The following is a 21326-nucleotide window of genomic DNA, read 5'->3' on the forward strand; positions in this document are numbered from 1 at the left end:
TAAAGTAGAAAGTCATCCACCACAAGCCACCCGCATATATTCAACCAGTGAACAGCGGCTGGTGACGTAGGGGGGCTGTTCACAAAGCATTTGTGGTGAGAAAGCAAGCTGACTACAGACACATAAAGCGTCTGAAATAGAAAGTGATTTACTCTGCCGACTTTCTTTGCGCTTGTTGTATATCAAGATGTAATCAAATGCCTGAAATCGGAATGTGCTGGTCAACAAAACCTTTACTGCAAGGACAGAAAAATTAGGAGTTAGTAACGTTTCAATTTATTTTCCAAGTGGCTGAATTCTTTTTTAATAATTCACCTGCCACTTTGCACAGGAGAAATCCTTTCTGAAAATAAATGGCACTGATCGAGAGACTGACTAGGTCATCATACAAGATCAGCATACTGTTACTGACCAATCTCTTTTGTTTATAAAAGGTCGTATAACAACAAGATGATACAAACCTTGTAAAATCCCTGAGTTGGCAAATATACTAATGTGTTTTTGTATTCATTCTCTATTTATTCATTTATCTTTTTTAGTTTATATTCACAGCTCAAAATACCTGATATTGTGAAAGTAATCCTGTAGCAGAATTACATTTTAAAATATATGTCCCCCTTTTTCAATTTTTCTCTTTCTTTTAAAATAGATAGTTGAAATATCATATTCTTTTTGTTCTTAACATCAGCCATGTCACACATATTGCATACCAGTGATTTTTCCTGCCTTGCCTCCAAACCTGCTGGGGTAGGCTCCAGGTTTCCTGTGATCCTGCCCTGGATAAACAGGTTTAGATAATGTATATATTGTTCCTAATCTCAGTTGCTGTCTCTGTTGTTTTTTGGCTGTCCGCACTCTTATTACCTGCTCTTACTCTGCTCATTAAGGGTTTACTGTTCTTATGATGGGCTATCACTGCCTCTAACCTTGACACTGTGGTACATGCTTGTTTTTCTTTGTTTCCCTCAGTTTAGCTAGGTGAGTTCTGTACACTGATTCAAGCCCAAGAGCTCTGTTCTTCCTTAGCCCTCATGATTGTCATGATCTTTCCTTTATATCTTTTCAGGCCTGCAGGTGACAAAATTCTGTCTATAAACTGTATGTGCCTGAGACGGAATCACAGATCAATATGGCTGATAGAAAATAACAAAGCCCGGTATAGGAGATTTTTGAATGCAATATTGAAGGCATTCATTGTAAGCACAATTTCTTGGAGCAGGATATGTTTTGTGCTATAGACACTTAGAGTAAGAAACCCTCAAACCTTAAAATTCACCTAAATTTCATTTCAAATTGGCCCATTCTGGTCAATAAACAGAAAAGATGAAAAGTGTCAACAGTTCAGCACAAATTTTTAAAATTCTAAAATTGTATTAGATTGTTCATATTCAGTATCTGGTTTTGATTATGCTTGTTTTTATCAGACAGAAACAAAACCGAATAGTAAACCATATACTGTATTGTAGTAATCTTCCACAAACATTAAACTCATATCCAAACCAGTAAAGTGTAGAGTTCTGTGTGATTGTGACACAAAACTAAACTCCATAGTAGCTCTTTAACCAGACCATAATTACTAAAACTAAAACTGAAACTAATAGATATAAAAATAAAATAGAAATGTCTTTGTGAAATAAAAACTAAATTAAAACAAAAAATATATGATGAAGGAAAACTAAAACTAAACTGAATTTCCAAGTAAGGTCAGAAAAAATATAGAAATAAAACTAATATAAAAAGGCAAAACTATAATAACCTTGGAGTATGCTGTCCCAAATAACAGCTAAGTGTATGTATTTAGGGGTATGAGTTCGATGGTAGCTTGGTGATACGGAGGAAGAAAGGCCAAATTGGGGTTGTGATAACAAAAGAAAGTGACATGAAGTAGCAAGGAGCACTTTGTAGTGGTTTAAGAGAGTTAATAGGTAGTCCTGTTAAGGCTAGAGCATTTGGTTTAATTCTTCTGCTATTTTGAATCTCCCGTGTTTATTCCTTTCTTGTGTTTTGCCTTTGAATAAATCACTAATTTTATTATGTTTTGCTCTCTACAATCACACTAGGCTGTCCTTGTAAATGAGTACTCACTCTCATTTGACCAAAACTTCATTCTGTAAATTATTTGTTTTTTAGGTCAGACTAGCTTTGTATTTAGGAAATTGTTCACTTTTGGTAACTAAGGATAAAAAAACATATGAAACTTGAAATTTAGCTTTACCCAATACCCTCAAACATCAGTCATAAGCCATGAGCAAGCAGTGCAGCGTTTTGATATACACAGAGTGTGGTCTAGAATGTGAAGAACTCACATGGTTGTAAGGTTGCAAGATAGCAACTACACTACTGACTTCCTGAGAGACACCAAACTGGTTACTTAATCTGCAGGTATAACAGTCTTGTATGTTGCATTTAAGGGATTCAGACACACTAGTGTTGTGTCATATAATCATAAAAAAATGTTACTTTGAGATTTTATATTCTGTATATGTTTATGTCAGTGAAGTTAATGCCTGGCACTGCTGAGTGCAAGGCCTCAACCAACCCTGGGTAGAGTGCCAGGATGTTCTGTAGTAAACTTTAGGCCACACCAGTTTAGATTCACCAGTCAATTTAACCTGCACATCCATCCTTATCACTATCTTCATCAAAGAAAAACCTCACAAAATCAGGCCATTCAACCCAACATGGTGTATTAGTCTCACCAGATATTTTGCAAAATAACAAGTCAATTAATTACAGCACTCTATGCACTGTTTTTCTGAAGCTGGGCTTAGAAGGAGACAGAAGACTGATTCATGCTGATGGAGTTCTCCTTTGGCTCAACTAGCTAAGACAGTTGCTTTCTACACTCTATATGGGGTTTGCACCTAAGTCACCCTGTGGGGATGAAATCTGAAAAGGATGTCATTTGTTCAGTGAGAACTCAGTTGGTTATGTATCTGCCTATCGTATAGTGCCTGTCACTGTCTAAATTAATTTTAGCATGTTCCATCTGTCTTCTGTAGGACATTTCATCGGTGTATATATTTATGTTGTTTATTAAGAGAGCTTAAACCTGTCCAGGAGTCACACTTGTACATCAAGTGATCAATTAAAATTATCACTAAAGCTCAAAGCATATTTTTAGAGCATTTGAAAAACTGTCCAAGGAAGTCCAAGTGAACATGGAGTTAGAATGTAAATTCTGCAGAGAACGCACAAGTACCATGAGGTGGCAATTCTGTTTGTTAGGTCAGGTATCCATACCGTTGGGCCGCGTACTGCAGTTCTCATCAGACCATTCAAAACAGTCACTCCATGGAAGGGGGAACTGGAAGGATGCAAACAAGTAGTAAATACTGTAGCCAATGATGCAGTTGTAGTAGATTGCCACAAGAGTTGATACCAGCACCATTGTAACACCAACACCTGTGGATGAAAAATTGGGAAAAAATGAACAAACAATGTTTAGTTTAATAATAATAAAAAAAAGAGTGTCAGCCTCTAGGAATGGAATATTTATGTATAAAGCATGGCTTTATTTTACTAAAAATAAAAAAGTGCAGACTTTCTCACAACGATGAGAAACCATTGCATCAGGAATATCTCATTTAAATCTGCTCGTGTGGGCAACTACTGCAGCTTTCTTCTTTAATTGAGTGTTTCTCATTCTAGACTTGCACCCATGCGAGTGACAATAGATGAAAAAGAATGGGAATATTAATTTGAGAAGTGTAATAAAAGTTTGTGTTGAATGTAATTGAAATGACATAGTAGTCTTTCCAGTAAATTCCTTCTGCATTCGTCATCCTGAGTTAAGCTTTCAGTTTGGTTTCATAAAGAGAACAGGTTGCAGGACTAGTGGCATACATTTAGGCAAAAAAGAGCACATTTTTTTGAGAGAAACTCCACTGCATAACATACTAGTCGATCAGATCACAGGGGGTCAAAAGGAGGCATTGCCCTGTCAATTGAACTCTCCTTGGTTTTCAACAAAATGGTTTTTAAAGGTTTTCCTCCTCAACATTTCTGGATCAGTTATGGGGTAAAGTGCATTTTCTCAGTTTTATTTTTGTTTTGTTTACCAAATGAATTGACGTTTCTAATTACATTAAATGTGGAGCACATAACACATCTATCTTATATTAATATTTGTATTTGTTGTCGTGAGGAATGATGTATCTGTTAATGAAGGTGTTGTGTTGGAGGAAGGCAACAATACAGCCATGTTCATTGTTTCTCAGGAAAGGTTGTAGAATAATTAAATATTAATTAAATAAAAATCCAACTTATTTTGTACTGTCAAATTTTAGGAGTGAGTACTTGTTGTTACTTCACTGTTAACTGGGAATAATAATCAGAGTAAAGTTTTACTTGGATAGTTGCAGTAACTCTGTTTTATCCGAAATGTCACTGCTCCTGTGCCTCAACAGAGATTTCTATGGAGGATACCGGAGTGGTTCACAAGTTTTGGATCATATTGACTTCTTGGGCTCACCAGATTATATAGCGCCCGGCATACATTGGAATGGTTGGCCACCAAGTTTGATGTGGCCAGGATGAGAATTCATTAGCATTTCTATACCTGAAGTGCAGGTTATGGAAGAAAACAGGCCAGTTGAAGAGATGCAAGTGCTTAGCGGTCTTGTTCAGAGAGTAAAGGTGATCATAAGAATAACCAATAAATCAACTTCAGATTTGTGAGTTAGAGTCAGATGAATCTTTCAATTTGCTACTTAATCTAGATTACAGGGGGCTTAATCTGGAATTGCCTTGGGAGCATCTGGGAATTCTTAAACTAGAGGTTAATGGATGGGATAGCCTGGTCTGTCCAATTGGTGTGTTGCTTCTGGCACCCTCAGCAGGTTAAGTGACATGTCAATATGATTGATCATTTCATTTAAATGGCTGCATTGCTCACCTTGGTTTTCTTTGTTCCTGTTCTGTGGATTAGTTCACTGCCGGTAGAAAACGTCTCCTCGGTTTGTTCACGTGTCTGCACCATGCAAGCTACTGTAATTCACTTAGACATAATGCTATACTGTGGCATGCAAATGTTTGGGCACCCTTGCTTAAAATGTTTGCTACTGTGAATAGTTAAGCGAGCAGAAGATGAACTGATCACCAAAAGGCATAAAGTTAAAGATGACACATTTTGTTTTCATCATTTTATACAAGATTAGTGTATTGTTTTTGTTTTGTACAATTGAACGGTGTAATAAAAAGAAGCACCATGCACAATTTTGGGCACCCTAAGATATTTGGTCTCAAATAGCTTTTCTCAAGTTCTCAGACCTTCATTAGTTTATTAGGGCAATGGCTCATTCACAGTCAACGTTAGGAAGCCCCTGGTGATGCATACTGTAAAATTGTATAAATTCTCTGACTCCTTAAACTTTGTCCCAACATTCAGCAGCCTTGGGCTCCTCTAAGCAGCTATCTAGGACTCTGTCAAATAAAATACTTGATGCTCACAAAGCAGGAGAAGGCTACAAGAAGATATCCATTTCCTCAGTTCATAATGTTATTAAGAAACTGCAGGTAACAGAGTGGTGGAGGTCAAGTTGAGCTCTGGGAAACCAAGAAAACTTTCTGAAAGAAGTGCTCATTGGATTAGGCAAATAAAAACCCCTGTTTTACTGCAAAAGACCATCAGGAAGATTTAACAGACTTCTAAAATAGTTGGGTGCATTTTGGAAAGAAGCCCTATGGACTGATGAAGTCAAACAGAACTTTTTGGCCACAATATGCAAAGGTATGTTAGGAGAAAAAAGGGCGCCGAATTTCAGAAAAAGAACACCTCTTCAACTATTAAGCATGGGGGTGATCAATCATACTTGGGGCTTGTGTTGCAGCCAGTGGCACAAGGAACATGTGATTGGTAGAGGGAAGAATGGATTTAAATAAATACCAGCACATTCTGGAAGCAAACACCACACCATCTGTAAAAAAGTTGAAGTTAAAATGAAAATGGGTCCTACAACAAGATAATAATCTGAAACGCACCTCAAAATCTACAATGGAATACCTCAAGAGGCGCAATCTGATGGTTTTGCCCTGGCCCTCACAGTCCCCTGACCTAAACATCATTGGAAATACATGGATAGATGATTAAAGAGCAATGCATGTAAGATGGCCCAAGAATCTTGCAGAATTAGAAGGCTTTTGCAAGGACAAATGGGTGAAAATACCCCAAGTAAAAGACTCTTAGCTGGCTACAAAAAGTGTTTACAAGCTATAATACTTGCCAAAGGGAGTGTTACTAAGTACTGACCCTGCTGGGTGCCCAAAATTTTGCTTCAGGCCCATTTAATTTTTTTGGTATTTTGTACCTATAAATGATAGAAATAAAAATGTAATCTTGCTTAAAATATTAAAGAAATGTGTCATCTTTAACTTTATGCCTTATGATGATCAGTTCATCTTCTGCTCACTTAACTATTCACAGTAACAGATGTTTTAAGCAATGGTGCCCAAACGTTTGCATGCCACTAAGCAGCGTCTATCAACAAAGCATATCTTAAAAGAATTACTGTTTTAATTTAATTTATTACATGCTTAAGGGTTCCAACCTAAAAATTGCTAGATACATTTGAGACCATGCTTGAGCAGCAATGCTCTAGGCAACAAAAAATGTTTTACCCTTCATTTTGGTTAAAATACAATTAAAGACCAAATTGCTGGTGCATTAGAAGGAAATAAACGCAAATCTCAGTACTAATGCGCTGAAGGCTCTTTAAGCTAGGGTTTAAAATCAACATTTAATGGAAATATTAAAAGCCTTTTCTTAAAACCAATGCAGTTTATACTGACCTTGCATGACTGGGACAGCCTTCCACACAGAAACAGGACCAAGGCTTGCAAACTGTCCAAATGAACATTCCAGAAAGAAGAGGGGGAGGCCCGCAAAGGCCAGCATTATGGTGTATGGAATCAGAAATGCACCTACAAAATAATACACATTTTTATGTTAGACTGAGACCTTTCATCAAATCATTAAAATACTTGAAGCTGTAAAATGTTACTACTAGTGATCTTCTAAAAGATAGGCCTTCAGAAATCACATTCTGTGTAACAAGTCAGTTGATACTGTTGGGGACAAGCACCACTTAGACTTCTGGGCTGATACAACTTCCATTTCTGTGAGTTTCCAATTTACTTCCACGGTCTACTAAACTGGACAAAATTGGCATCTTGTTTGGGGCAAGTTTCCTGCTCTCCTAGAAACATTATTAGGAAAAGAAGGATTAGAAAAATGGATGTCTGCATAAAATGCTACTAATCTGTATTTGCTGTAATTTAATGATGGGTTTTTCAGGGCCTTGTTTCTGTTTTTCTCTCTTTTGCAAACTGTAAGAAAGCGTAAGTATATTAATTATGGTAAAAAACTAAACAGTAATGTGTGAAGCTTTTTTAATTGAGATTGTGCTGGTGATAGTCTTGGTCCACCACTGTCTATACCGAGTCTTCATGTTCTCTTGTGTGGATGGACTGGTGTTCTGTTCAGCATTTGTTCCTGCCTGTTATCCTATAATGCGGGATACACTGGAATATGCCCTGGTTCTTCACAGCTCAGCAGTTAATGAATTAAGTTCATATAGTGGATGGTAAGCATGTATATTTATGTAGTGCTTTGCAAATAACAATTTATTTCTTGGTAAATGTGATATATAAATGTAAAAATTTCACATGATATATGTGATATGGACAACAGAACATCAAAATCAAAACAGACTACCAGGGAGTATGAGATCACCAGGGAATGACACCTTTAACAACAAGACAGGAGGTATCAGTGCCAATGAGGTGAAGGCACATGAAAACAGCCAAGGGGACACACTGCAGAAGGTAATTACACAAATACACAAGTGTGTGTCACCTGTGGAGGTACATCCTTTTATTTTCTGAAAATCAGTCATTAAAGTTTTGGTTACATTTTACAGCCAGAGAACCTTCCTGACACTAACCCTCTCTATATACCAAGTCTTGGGACTGGCACCAAGTTGGGGTGGTTTGCTCCCTTTGTGGCTACATTAAGTGAATAGTTCATTACAATTATAAAACTGTACTGTTATCACAGAAGACAGCTAGATGTTTAATGAATATATTCATAATCAACTAGCAATTCTATGATTCATTCAAACCCAGCATCCATTGTTAATACATAACAGCATTGATAAAACATTTTCACTTTCTAAGAAAACAAATATGGTAAAGTGAACAACATAGTCACCAAGAAGGTAAAGTAGATTCACACTAGGGAAATGAATACTCATCATGGTGACCAAGGCCAAAACATAAGAGCTTTCACCATTGATTTTTATAAATGCATATCTTCACACACATGAGCAAATCTCAGTTTCAAGTGCATCTTTCCTACATGTCTTTGAACTTTAAGAGAAACCAGAGTAAGTTTGGGGAACTTGGCCATGGAGAGAACAAGCATATTATTGGCACCCCAACTACTAGTCAAAACGTGAGCACAGGCTATTAGGCATCAAGACAACCTGCTGCCCATACATAGTTACAATTATGCAAATTCAATGTAAAATACCAGAAAATATTGTATAGTTTCTTATGTGTGCAGGACTCCACTGATTACTTATTAATGCAACTACTTCCTGAACATTTTTTGGCATTATGCAATTATTATACTTTAGCACACAGCAGATCTTCTTTGCTTTCAAATGCACTGAATGGCAAAGGAGTCAAAAACTTCAGTGGCAGTCAAATGTCTCTTGTAAGCATTTTTAAAAAAACTCAAACAAGAATAATAAAAAAATATAATGCAGCTTGGCTTTACAGAAAATATTGACCTAAGGAGGCACAATATAGTCTGTTTTTGTTACCTGACCTTTAAGATACTCCTTACTTCCTCGCAAAGCCCTTATTTTGCTATCGCACACTTGCACTGTCTTGGTTCTCTTTGCAGGAGTTTAAGAACACCAGTTTCCCATTTCCCTGGGATAGAATAGTTTTAGGTTTCAAAAGACTCCAGGCAGTGTTAGTCTTTTCAGTAATTAACGCCACACACTGCAAAGTAGGTGAATTTTCTGCTTTTCATTTCACAAAGCCTATATTGATTTTAAATAGCTGTTGGATGAGTTAATAAAACTGAAGCACAAGGTGGTTTTTTAATGAGTTAACTGCATATACGGTAAATCATTTAATACTATTGTATAACAAAACATTTGATTGCAGAGTGGCAGCAGCAAGCATTGTTCCATCATGGTTCCAGCATCCTGGGTTCAAATCCTGCACCTGATCCTTATCCATATGTAGTATGCACATTTAGCCCATATCTGCATGGAAATCCAGAACACACACACACGTTCTGTACATTTTAGGTTTATTAGGAGACTTTCAAAGTGGCCCTGTGTGCCCAATGTGCAAGTGTGTTGACCGTATGACGAACAGAAGCCCTATCCAAGGCTGGTTAGTGCCTTTTGCCTGCTGATGCCACATGATCCAGAGTTGGATTACTTGAGTTTGAAACAAGATTGTTATATTATATTATGGTATATTTTATGTTGTGGTAATGGGATGTTAGATTATGTCCCTCTGGTCTTTAGTTCTGGCACCTCAGAGCACAAAAACTCCAGTGTTATATTTATAATGCAAATAAACAATTACTTGATTGTGAAGCTCCTTATTCAAAATTTCCAAATTGAGCATAGTTGAGGAAGCTAATTTCTCTCTCATACTTAATTACATTTTGTTATATTTTTCTTTTCTTTTCTGTCAAAATGTGCACATCATTGATTCCAGATTAAAACTGACTTAAGCTTGAACATCTGGATTAGTGGCATGGTATTTTGCTTTTTTGTAATAAGAATAGTAGTCTGCTATATGATGATTATTTTTATTAGCTTGGAAGCACGAGACCACCAATTACGTTTCTCAGAAACCATTGTAAGTACATCATTACTTGATGAATACTATTCATCAGAATCTTCTTCTGTAATGTATCTCATATTTGAATAATTAAATTAATGTTATTAATTTTAAGCATAAAGGATCAATTGGCCATACCACCTGAGCTTCAGAACAGGTCATCCACCTGAAGCTAAGCATGTTTGTGCCCAGCCAGCTGGTTGGGAGACCATCTAGGTAAAGCTTTGGTTGTTGCTGGAAGAGGTGTTGGTAAGGCCAACAGGGGGCACTTACTCTGTGGTCTGTGTGTGGATTCCAATGCCCCAACCCCAGTGCAGGGACAAAGACACTGTGCTGAAAATATGGTGCATCCTTTGGATGAGACATAAAACCAAGGTCCTGACTCTATGTGGTCATTAAAGATCCCCAAGCATCTTTCGAAAAGAGTAGGATGTATCCAAATGTCCTGGCTAAATTGCCCATTATGGCCTCGTCCATTCCGGCCTCCTAATTATCCTCTGTCTCTAATCAGCTCTCTCTCCTTCACCACTTTACAACCTAATTGATAATTTGTTATGAGCACACTGGCACAACTATGGATACTGTTGCATCATCCATGTGGGTAAAACACATTGGTGATGGTTGAAGTGGTTCCCCTCTGGCCATGTATAAAGTGCTTTGAGTAGTGAGAAAAGCGCTAAATAAATGTAAAGAATTATTATATAGAGTGATACACGCCTAGTTGTCCTGTTATTTTTATTTATATTTGAAATATGATAGAAATATGATAGAAGTGCTTTAAATTTGGCAACTGGCAAAGCAAGTATAGAGACAACTTTGGGGCACAGTCTACACCTGCACAAGCTACACCTTCCAATGTAGCACCTTTTGACAGATCTGACAGGTAGGAAGGGTATGGTGAGTTCATGTATGAACTATCAATTGTCGAACCTTGGCTAATTTTTGAGCACACCTTTGCCAGAAAAGGAAATATATGTTTTCTGTCAAAACCAAAAATGAATGTGCTAGCATAAATTGTTTCCATGTTCATTAGCTCCACTATGCACATCGAAGCAAATATAAGAAATTTAGCAAATGAGAAGAGACCATTCAGTCCATCAAGCCCATTTGTTTAGCTAATAGCTAAGCTGTTCCAAAAAAGTTATGAGTCAGTCATTTTTCTAACAGATGTGGTACCGAAGATTTGTACTACACACAAAGTTTTGCAACATTTCCAGTATTATGTTTTGTGGATATTGTTCTGCCCATATTAAATGATTATAAGCCACCTCTTAAGTTCAGTAGGGTAGCTTTCAGACCTCTACCAGCATACCAAATGTGTGCCATGACCCAAACAATGTACGGTCAAATGCTTATTTTGTAAAATATTGTTGAAATTATTTTAATGACATTTCTGCGTATGTATTTCAATGATGTTCAAATGTTAAATAATTAAGCAATTAAATTTAACAATGTCATTACCTCCTCCGTTCTTGTAGGCAAGGTAGGGGAACCGCCAAACATTTCCTAGCCCCACTGCATAGCCAATCAACGAAAGCAAGTAATCAGTTTTACTTGACCAGTTTCCTCGATCCAAGTTTTTGTCAATTGTTCCAACTTGACTTTTCTGAACATCAGTCTTGTCCTTGAGAAAAAAAAAACTTTTACATTTTAGCAAAATTATGATCAATAAAGACAGAATTAAACAACAAGAGTGTGACTGTAAGACTTGGCTAAATAAACTGCAGATGAAATTTAATGTCGATAAATATAAAGTTTTACACATAGGAAGTAAAAATGTTAGGTTTGAATACACAATGTGAGGTCTGAAAATCGAGAATACACCTTATGAGAAGGATTTAGGAGTCATACTGGACTCTAAGCTATCGACTTCCAATCAGTGTTCAGAAGCCATTAAGAAGGCAAACAGAATGTTACGTTATATAGAACAATGTGTGGAGTCCAAGTCCAAGGAGGTTCTGTTCAAGATTTATAATGCACTGGTTAGGCCTCATCTGGAGTACTGGGTGCATTTTTGGTCTCCAGGCTACAAAAAGGACAGAGCAGTGCTAGAGAAGGTCCAGAGAAGAGCAACTAGGCTGATTCCAGGGTTAAAGGGGATGAATAATGAAGAAAGATTAAAATAGCTGAGCCTTTTCAGTTTAAGTAAAAGACAATTAAGAGGTGACATGAATGAAGTGTTTAAAATTATGAAGGGAATTAGTCCAGTGGATCAAGACTGTTATTTAAAAATGAGTGAATCAAGAACATGGGGACACAGTTGGAAACTTGTTAAGGGTAAATTTCGCACTAATATTAGGAAGTTGTTCTTTACACAGAGAACCATAGACACTTGGAATAAGCTACCATGTAGGATGGTAGACAGTAAGACTTTAGGGACTTTCAAAACTAGACTTGATGTTTTTTCTAGAAGAATTAAGATGATAGGACAGGCGAGAGCTGTATTCGTCTAAATGGCCTGTTCTTGTCTGGATTTTTCTAATTTTCTAACAGCTTGAATTGTTTAAGGCAATGGTTCAGCATGGTGCTGGAAACATTTCTTAGGGATTTTACTCCGCACTCACCTCTCTTTTTTTGGTCAAACATCTTCAGCAAACACCTTACCTCACTACATGCTCTATTAAACTGAAACATGACATCTCATACAGTATTTTTGCCAGCAGACAAGAACCAGCCTTTGACTGGATGGTATGTTATTTCAGGGTACACTTGTACATTCACATATTGTACAACACCCTCCCATACTAGCCAATTCTAAGTTTCCTTTAAATCTAACATACATATCTTTCAAATATGTTAGAAAAACTGAAGAACCCAGAAAAAACTCAAATTCCAGTCCACAGATCGCATGACTCGGGGCTGAATTTGAAATGTTTGACCTTAAGTTGTAAGGCAGCAGTGACTAAACACGGCATCATTGTTTCACCAAGCAATGATGATTCCTTAAAAGATAATTATTCAGATGTTATATTTGAACAGAATGTGTGTCATTATGTTATGTCGATTCTTGTATTAAAGTCTCCCAGACAATTGTGTAAAGACTGTATGTTTTTGTTTTTATCCATTCCAATATAGTTCCATATTAGTTCAAAACCATCTGTCTCAAGTAGTTTTCCAAACAAAGGTTTAAACATATTTAATAGATTTATTCACAAAACGGTTTCTCATGAGCCAACTTTTGCTTATTTGTATGTCAGCAATGCAGTACTTACACATTGTTATATTAATGTTTTAAAATAATATTCCTTCACTTAGGTGTTTTGGCTTGTTATCATTAGTTGAGAAGTAACTCACCAAGAAACAATGAAAGTCTTGTGACTGCTTGGGATTTCCTAACAATAAAGGCACCTTTTAGTTATTCCAAAGCCCTCTTAATTATTTGCTACAAAATATAGCTGGTGTCTGAATATGAAGGATAGGGAGTAAGTTTCTTTGCTTAATATTGTACTTTCTTATTATCATAAGTGCACTGAAATTTAAAAAGTAAATGTCACGATAAAAAATTGAGCACCGGGAGTGGCCAGTACATTAAACAACAAATGTTCAATAAAAATTATGAGAAAGAATTTTTGCATATAAAGAAAAGGCAGAGAAAGTCTGTCTTCACAATATACACTGCAACACAGACTGGTTGAAAATACATAAAAAGACAGTACTGTACTGTTATATAAGAAAACCAGCGGGGAATTGTAAGTCCACAACATTAATTAACAAAAAATGGAGATCAATACTTTCCAAAGAACAGCCTTTGGTTCTTACCAGCTCAAGCCTCTTCATGATATAAACTAAAGAGAGAAAGATAATTCCCACACACGGCAATGACAAGATATATTGCAGTCAGGGCCTTCCTGAAATTTTGAGCCTCTCCTCTTTACTTCATGTTTCTCCTTCCTCTCAGATTCAAGATGGAGTGCTTTTAAAGTAACCTTCCATGCAAACAGCTACACAAGGAAACCCAAAAGTATTGGCATCCCTACTGTTGATGCTATTATTATTTTTTTTTTGGAATCAGGAGATTTAGAGCAACTATTACTGTAATCAGAGGCAGATGAAATTAAGTGATGATTACCATTACCATATTTGACTAAGAATTCAGAACGTCAAAATTTTAAAAGACCTAAACATATTCACATGTTTTTCAGCTTATCAAAATGCACAGCTACGTCAATGGCCCAGGTGAAGGAATCCCTGCTTTTCCATTACATGATATGCCACTGAGCTATCAAAGATGTGTTTAAAAAGATTGCATTTTTCAAAATTTACACACCTTGCTAAATGAATTACACTTTTTACTACTGGCACATGGAGGAAATGTTTAGAAGAAATGTAATGTTAGATGTTTGCCTCTCATACAAAGTGATTGTCAGTAATAAGATGCCTTGAAAGAAGTCATAGCCCCTAATCCCTTAATGAGCACAAGCTTTGCATTTACAGTTTAATTAAGGAAGAAATAACTAATGAGGTAGTGGCTGCAGTAATAGTGTCACACATTTCTTTTGGTCATTAGATCATTCTGAGATGGTTTTGGGAAGGAAATCCATGCAGAGTAAAGCTGCCAGTTGAATGTAGTGATGGAGGAAAAAAAAAACAAAGAACTGGAGGCTCACAGGTAAGACTTAGCTTTGTCATGGAGGGTTAGGCTGCTGCCCACTAATTTCAAAGGTTGATTTGTTTTAATATTATTTGCAAAATGATTATTTAGACATTTAGAACATGGTGTCAGGCTGTATGTAACTTGACCCCCACTTTGTTTGTTGTGATCCAGTATTTGTAATAGGTTAGGTGCACACTGTAGATTAAAGTCTACAAAGTAAATTTGAGGCTATTAAAGATCCTAAATTACAGACATTTAGAGTTCCTATTATAGAACAGAAGCCACTGATTTACATATTAAACTAGAGGCATTTATGCCTATCCCCCACTAGAATGCAAGTATCTTGTTTCCATTACAGACTAGAAGCTATTACTCCATATACTGGACAAATGGGAACGACATGGTGGCACAGAGGTAGTGCTGCTGCCTCACAGAAAGGAGACAAGTCTTTGTGTCCTGGTCCTCCCAGCATGAACTTTGCATGTTTTCCTTGTGTCTAAGTTGGTTTCCTCTCACAGTCCAAAGACATGCAGGTTAACTGAACTGGCTATCCTGGTTATCCTAAATTGGCTGTAGTGTGTATATGGGGTTTGTGTGTTCACCCTGTAATGGACTGGAGCCCAGTCCAGAGCTTGTTCCTACCTATACGCCCCATGCTAGCTAGGAAAGGCTCCAGCACACCCACAACGCTATTAAGGACTAAGCAGGTTAGAAATGATTAATTACTGGACAAATGGTGCTTAATTCCAAAATTTCAAGCTTCTCAGTTCCAGATTAGAATGGTGTGCTTCCGATTTTGAAATAAGACTAAAAGAATTTGGGTTCTGTTATAGAATTGAAACTTTTTGTCCCATATTAGACCAATACAATTTTATACTTGTTGACTAAAGACTTTTGAACCTCATAATTAAATACAAGTATTTGTTTCCTTTTACTGTGAAGAAACGTTTAATACATGCATTGGGCTGTTAAGTATTTGTCATCCAGTATAGATTAAAAGCTTTTGAATCCCAGAGCAGATTGTGTGCACCTGATCTTCATTACAAACTATGTAAACTCCTTCCCTTTTTTTAGTTTTTGGCAAACTGGTTGCTGTTATTGACTGAGAACAATAGATTTATATTATAGAATATAACTATGTAGCACCATTCAGTCTGTGGACATTCAACATGCCATATAACCCAGAGGTATTTGGTATCCTTTCTAAACAAAGATCACTATGGGCCCAATCTTCTTCTTCTTTTGGCTGCTCCCATTAGGGGTCACCACAATGGATAATCTCTTTCCATATCTTCCTGTCTTCTACATCTTGCTCTGTCACAGTCACCACCTGCATGCCCCCTCTCACCACTTCCATAAACCTCCTCTTAGGCCTTCCTTTTTACAGACTAGCTATTCAGTTTTCATAATAAATACTAAATAATGGACAATCCTGCTTTGTCAGAAACTTTTAGAGATTGAAAATGTAAGGACTACATTAGACTATATTAAATGACTAAGTGTTTAAGTGCTCAATACCATTTCTTCAATATATTATTTTTCTATACTGGACACAATCCCATGGGGGCTTACAATTACCAACACATAATATAATTTATAAATATATAATTATAAATTATATAATTATTTACAGAATTTTGAGTGATGTGCTTATATGGTCACAGAGATAGTGATGGTGAATGAACAAGCATTGTGTGGTGTAAAATCCAATGCCCTTAACTATTAGACTATGTTTTGAATAACACAAAAAGCATTAAAAGTGATTCACCTCTGGAATATTTCACCTCCCTGACACTTACATTTGAAAAATAAAATTATCAGAAACAAAGATGCAAATGGAATTACAAAGTTATTGATAAAAGAAATTTGCCTAGTGTCAACATAAAGATTACATTCGGCCACAGCAGCCTACCTCTGTTTACACCTCTGCAAGTCCCAATGTACATCGGTCTATCATCTGATCTCACTTTATCAATTTCTAGGAATTGGGGGTGCACAGGATTTCTGGAGAGCATTGGGTACAAGAGAGGCCGGCACTCAATATGTCTCCACCACAAGAACCAGTCAGGCACATACAGCCAAACTCGTTCAAATCAATTAGAACTGCCAGTAAATTTTCACTTTATGTCCTGATGTGGGAGGACCCAAAATGCCCTCAGAAACCTGTCACATACATGGCAGAAACATGCAAACTCCACACAGTCAGGAACTAGGATGAGACATGAGCTCCGGTCCCTAGAAGTTTTTTTGGCAACTCTGCTAATCTAAATCTCAATCTGCTGTTAATTCTGTATTTATGGAGACATATATCTGTCATATTTACCCAAACTTTACACATTTTATAAAGTATTACTCGATTCCCTTTAACTTGTAATACGAATAGCTTTGCACAGTTCACTTAAAACACACAACCTAAAATAAAGATTGGTTGTTTTATTTGTGTATAGCATATTGACAGACTTTTAGATTTATAATATAGACACAAAAGTTATAAACAGATGATTTATGACTATCCAGAGTAACCGCAACAATAAAATAAGGAATGTTTTTAAAACATTCAACTGATTATAGAGAAAATTATATAAGATAAAGAGTTGACATGTGGATATTTTGGCAATATGTTCAAATCATCCTCATACAGGAGAAACAAAGTAGATAAAAAGTTTCAACACTAAATGAGTTAAGTTTAGTATCTTTCATCACACTCAGATATTTAAAATGACAAATATTTGCAAGATGTTGACAGCACGACAGGGCAGACAAAGTGATTTAGCTGCAAAAATCACTGAACTGTAAAGCACAAGTCTGACAGAGCTTGTAATTTTGAAAGACTCACTTAATCTACCAAAGCTCTAAAACATAGCATTCTTATATCCACAGGTGACTGAGGCCTATCCCAGCACCACTGGGTGCAAGGCAGGAAAACAGCCTTGGACAGGACCATCACAGGACCCACTAACACTCACAAGGAGCTAACTTGGTGTCAGCAGTCCTGACCTGAAAGTTTGTGGGATGTGGGAAGAAAAACTGGCTTAACTGGAAGAAATCAGATGCAGAAACAGCGAATTACTGTCATATTAAGTAGGTATTACACACAATATTGCTGTGTAAAGTAAATAACGAAATACACCAGAGATATACAGTAGTTAAAGTGTATGAGCAGCCCATAAGGTTGTCAGTAGGAACTAAACCTTTGAACCAGTGTCTGTTCATTTGTAAAGAAAAACTTCTGGGAGTATCCTTCCTTCCTCTGACTTTTTTTCTAGGTTTCTAATGCTGTCATCCCACAGCAGGGGTAGAAATTAACAATTTTATACTGTTTGATTAACCTAAAACTATATGCAAAGTGATTGCATTTGCTTTTAAATTACAACCCCAGACTTGTGCATACTGTTACATATTTCTTTATTTTGCTTTTAAAGCACTAAGCACATTTTCACTTGTTTTTCTGGTACAAGGAACAAGAAGAAGAAAATATCACTTACATCTTCTTTTTTTGTTACAGCACGGTTTGAAAAGTGAAGTTCCATTCTAGACACCAAGTTTTGACTATTCCTACTTCAGGCGGTTCTTCTGCCCAGCAGAGCTCCACGGCACCTGTACAGGTCTCAGCTACCTGCTTTATAACAGACCCAGCCCCTCTCCGGAGTACCGTCCCCCCCCCCCACACACACCCCCCCACCCCACCGCCCCCCCACTCCTCTAACAGCACTTTATGGTACTGGCCATACTTGAAGAAAGATAAGCAGAACTACCTAACAGTGGGTATTTTGTGTCAGACACATTGAAACCCATAATGATAAGCTGTTAAATAATACAAGCCAACATTCAGGGACTACAAAAAGTGTTAATGATAGGATTTGCTTTAAATTAGCTGCGTCCATCATTGCCATGCAAATTTGGTTAAGGCAGTCTCACACTAAAACTCATAAAGGATTAATCACCTTTCACATAAACATTAATTTCAAGTAAGCTGCACCACTTTTCCTTTCTCACTATCAAAAACGTACAGGTACGTTCATTAACAATTCCCAGTTGACTCCTGGACGGTGTTTGTGTGAGTGGACCTCACTACTTGTACCCTCTCTCTGTCATTCTGTGCTACACCCAGCTAATCCGAATTGGTTCGAGCGGGATTTAGGATGAGAGAAGACCATTATGTTACTTTTTGAGAGTCTCTAATTGGTCTTTAAAAACTCAACACGATCAACTCTCATTAAACATCTTGTAATGCACAATAGTAATACACTTTGTTCACGCGATCAATCTTTATTGTATACATTGCTTTCATTTACAGAGTCATAAAATATTAATGTTAATTACATTACCCGGTTATGCTGACCTGTTTTTATAAGTCGCTTTGGATAAAAGAGTCTGCAAAACAAATACAAGTAAAATATTAAATAATATTATATTATGTTATAATCACCAACATGCGTGATTTTAAACAATAACAAAGTTTTACATCCATTCATGTACCCCCCACGATCTCTGTTTTTCAGTTACTGGGTCACGGGTTACCTACAGTCGCAGTGCTTTGAGCATGGGAAAGGTGCTATATAAAGAAAATGCATTACTCATATTTTTAACCCTGGATGGAACTGTAAAGCAATGCAGGGAACGCTCAAGTGCGCACCAACATTCATTTATCACACCTGATTACTTATTTGTACTGTGCACGGAAGCTGAAAATCCGAAAATAAACACAAAACATTAAGTTCACACAGATGGGGAATGGAGCAGGAATCAAGCTCAGTTTCTCACATCTACAGGCGCATTGCAGCGCCATCGATCCTTGATAGTTTATCTTTGACTTAAACAGTGTTCTGCCCCGCCAAAGGTTTTTCTCAAAGTATGTTGGTTCTTTGCTTCACCATGAAAATGCACATTTTAGACTAATTATTAAAGTTTAGATCGGCCTGATTTGAGTGAATGAGTGTTTTAAAGTGTGCAACGTAATGTCCCAGGATTATACCTCTGAAACTGAAGCAGCAGCCACAAGGTGAGGCTTCGGCTTTATGTTGCTTTGTTAATGGAAGAAGTATTTTTGGAAAAATGGTGAATGATAGATACCTGCTTCTGCATTTGTCACCATAATAGCCCAGTTCAGTTTTGTTACATTTAAGTAGTATTAAGGCACGGTGTTTCTGTCAAAATGTCAATCAAAGATGATTAATGACTTGATGGCCCCATCCCTCTCCTGTGATTGGTGGATTAAAATGATGCACCCTGCCTCTTTCCTTTGATGGGTGTATTTAAATGATGTGCCCCACCCCTCTCCTGTGATTGGTGGATTTTAATGTTGCGCCCCACCCCTCTCCTCCGTTTGGTGAATTCCAACCTTCCCCTCCCTAACCCCACCTTAATCCCACCACCTCCACCTGATCGGTCAGGGTTTGTGTCAATAGCAGTTTGATGGGTGTTGGTCCTCCCCAGACCCCATCTTAATCCCATCCCACCCGCCTGATTGGTTCCGGGTTTGTGTCAAGAGCAGTTTGATGGATGCTGATCCCACGGAGCTTAATCCCATCCCACCCACCTGATTGGGCAGGGTTTGTGTCAAGAGCAGTTTGATGGATGCTGCCTCTGCATTGCCCCCAGTCTGTCAACACCTGTTTTGTTGGCTGGCACCCGCCTCCCTGCCCCTTCTCCTGAGGCCCTTTATATCAAAAGAACGACCTTTGCCAAGAACCCAAGGCCTGATCTACATGTTCCTGCTCATACCCAGCCAGCCAGGTCTCCCTTATAGCCGCTCCTGCATATCCTCTCAACGGTGCTGGAGCATGTCCCTGCATCTATCTATTATTATTATTATTTTAATATTATCACGGGATTAAAATTCTATCTATCTAACCTTTGCTTTATAATTTGTAAAAAAGAAAAGTCTGTTCTATCTAAACCACATTTAATTGCTCTCTGTAAGCTACAGTTTGATTCAAACCGCTCCCCTATCTCACAGAAAGGCACACTGACAGCCGCTGTGCGTTCATGTCTCAGAGAGAGAGCAACCACGTACCTGTTGCTTGAATCTGGCAGGCCAGCACCAGCCGCCCCCCCTCCTTCGCTGAGAAAACAGACGCTTGTTTAGTGGTTTTTGACTTTTGAAGGTAAAGGATTTTAGGTATTGCATGTAAAGCACAAGATAACTATTTCGATATAAGCCTTTTAAAAATCACTCAGAGGTAAATAGTATACAGCAATTCCCTTTTAAATCACGCTTGATACGTATTAAAAAATCTATCTATCTAAAACAAACCCTTTTCTATCAAATACACCACATTTTAAATAATCAAGTACATTTATGTATGTATTTTCAGCTGAGCTAAGGATCCACATTGCGAAAGCATTTTGCTTAACTTTCTAAAGGTGAGAGCTTTACCCAGACACAGAGTGAACGGTCACACTTGAATAACAAGCTACCAGAAGTGGGGATTGAACCCATGCAGGCATTTGCCCATTGGATCTTAAGTCCAACGCCTTAACCACTCAGCCATTCTGGTGGTAGATAAAGGTGGTTTAATCAGTCTTCACCACTCCGTGAAAACTGTGATCATTCTTTCAGCTCCTTCAAAAACAGGTGGAGACTTGGGAAGCCAGAAGGGGCGACTTCCACTTCAGCAGCACACAGCTGTGTGCCCCGCTCAAACATTATGTGAAATACTCTATGTAAGTTTAGCTTTTCCTTTGCTGATACACGTACTTGGGCGGCTGACACAAGAACAGGTTCACACACGGTCTTTAACATAAGTTCATATCTTCCTGTTGTAAATGTTGTGAATTGGGCGGCCCGGTCACAGACAGGCAGACACGTTTAAAGCCATCACCACACGTATTTACAAGAGTCCATAAGTGCACCGCCACA

The 21326-nt window shown here is 37.5% G+C and overlaps 1 non-coding gene across 1 annotated transcript; it reads right to left on the reverse strand.

Annotated features, from left to right (window-relative positions):
- Positions 1 to 20881: 20881 nt before the first annotated feature.
- trnal-uaa (transfer RNA leucine (anticodon UAA)) lies at positions 20882 to 20964 on the reverse strand. The gene has a single exon. It is a non-coding gene; the product is annotated as a tRNA-Leu (tRNA).
- Positions 20965 to 21326: the final 362 nt, after the last annotated feature.

The sequence above is a fragment of the Erpetoichthys calabaricus genome, chromosome 12 (genome assembly GCF_900747795.2).
Source record: "Erpetoichthys calabaricus chromosome 12, fErpCal1.3, whole genome shotgun sequence".
Taxonomy (NCBI): Eukaryota; Metazoa; Chordata; class Cladistia; order Polypteriformes; family Polypteridae; genus Erpetoichthys; species Erpetoichthys calabaricus.